Source organism: Echinops telfairi, unplaced genomic scaffold, assembly GCF_000313985.2.
Source record: "Echinops telfairi isolate 266 unplaced genomic scaffold, ASM31398v2 ScPeMD7_2291;HRSCAF=2852, whole genome shotgun sequence".
NCBI lineage: Eukaryota > Metazoa > Chordata > Mammalia > Afrosoricida > Tenrecidae > Echinops > Echinops telfairi.
The window spans coordinates 20,441,069-20,443,062 of record NW_022106189.1 but is presented as its reverse complement, the minus strand read 5'-3'; positions in this window follow the sequence as shown (position 1 = coordinate 20,443,062).

The window sequence follows — 1,994 nt, the reverse complement described above, 5'->3', positions numbered from 1 at the left end:
TCAGAAAGGGAACAGGGTTTCCGTCTTCGGCTCCAGCCATCTCCCGGGGGGCCGTGTGAGGTTTCTGACCCAGGAGGCCCACCCACTCCCTTCGAGTCGATTGGGACTCAGAACAACAGGGTGGCAGTGGTGAGATGCCATCGAGTCGTCTCTAGAGCAGAGTAGTGCCAAACCCCGTGCCATCCTGCCTATTGCTAGGGTTGAACTCACTGTAGGGCAGGCTAGAACCACCCCGTGACACCTGAGGCTATTAATCTTTACGAAGCAGAAAATCTCAGCGTCCTCCCTTGGAGTGGCCGGTGTGTTTGACCGACTGACCTTGTGGTTAGCCACTGAATATGTAACCTGCTGCACCACCAGGGCCCCTGGAGTCCAGGAGAAGAGCCTGGGAACACACCTGCTCCAAGCCACGGAATAGCTGCGCAGGGATGTGGGGCCGGGCCCTTCATCAAGGCTGGGGCACCCTCTGGTGGGCCCGGGAGAGCAGCCCACCCCTACTTAATTTGCCCGTGCTTTTCCCCAATCGGGGTTCATTTCACGTGGGCGCTTGGTGCAAAGGTATCCATCAGATGTCTACAATGCAGAAAGCACTCCCCTGGAAGGATCCCTGGTGGGAGAGTGGGTTACGGTTACGAGCCGGCTGGTGGCTGCAAGGCCAGCAGTCTGAACCCACCAGCTACTCCTCAGGGGCCTGGCTGCTCCCACAAGGATTTTTCAGCCTCCTTGGAAACCCAGAGGGGCAGTTCTGCCCTGCCCTGTGGGTTTGCCGTGAGAGTGGACTCCATAGCATGAGTGCTCAGTGGAGTTTAGAAGTCAGTAACTGGGCTACCTGCACCCCACCCCACCCCAGCTTATGCCCACCCCCACCCCTGGCGAGGCGGTAGTTGAGCTGGACTCTGGGGAACCACACACAGATATCTTTCCCTTCCTGGGGAAGTCCCCAACTCAAAGCGTCTGCCTCCCAGAACATGATGGCAGGCCATCCAGTCCCACCCACCTTGTGTCCTGTCCTTTTAGTCTCCTGGACCTGGCTAATCCCCCTGGAGGGACTGGTGAGCACCCCTGCCTGCTCCCTGTCTGAACCCTGTGGTCACTCCCCACTGCTGGCCTGGAGGCCCTCCTACCCACCTGAGTTACAGTCCGAGCCGCTGAGGGAGAGTTCACTGGGAGAACAGGACTGACCTTCCTTGAACATTTTGCAAGGCACTGGATTAAATGTCCTTGGAGTGACCTTGGCACTGGCCTGCAGGGCTTGGGGCCCAGGGCGCCTCGGGGATTCCTCTCTCTTGGGGCCTGCCCTTCTTTCTGAACTTGACCTGTACCCCAAGGATCTGGAGGGCATTTTCCCAAGGAGCTCAGACTAGGACCCTGGAGCAAGGACACTCGTCCACACCAGGACAGGAAAGAGACCCCTGTGTCTGAGATACCCTGTAGTCACAGAGAACCCCATTCTTCACCCTTCCCGAGCTCATGTATCATCGTTCCTCCCTTTCTTGCCCCTACTAGAAAGTGGGAGCCCGGGGGACCTGGTGGTTCCACGTTGGACTGTGAGTGTCAAGGCCAGCAGGTAAAAACCACCAGCGATTGCATGGGACTCCCGTGAAGAGTCTCAAACTCACCGGGCCGGTGCTACCTTGCCCTATAGGATTGATGGATGTGCGTCTGCACTGACTAGGAAGTGGGCTTGGGCTGTCAACTGCCCTGCAATAAGCCGACTGGTCACCAGGGGGCAGCAGGAGGTAGAGGCCATCCCTGACAACTCCCCTACCAGCCATCCCCAGCCCTGCAGCACAATCCTAGAGACACCTTTCCACCCCCCACCCCCCCGCTGCCGTGCCCAGTGCCCCAGTCACAGAAGACACCCCAGAGTGAAGCCACACAAGAACTGGCCGGACACTGGGAGAGTGAGATGAATCCAGAAGGCAGGACGAATCCAAAGACCTTGACCCTTTGCCCTGAGCTGGTGGCCCAGAACCTCCCCTTCTGCTAGGGGG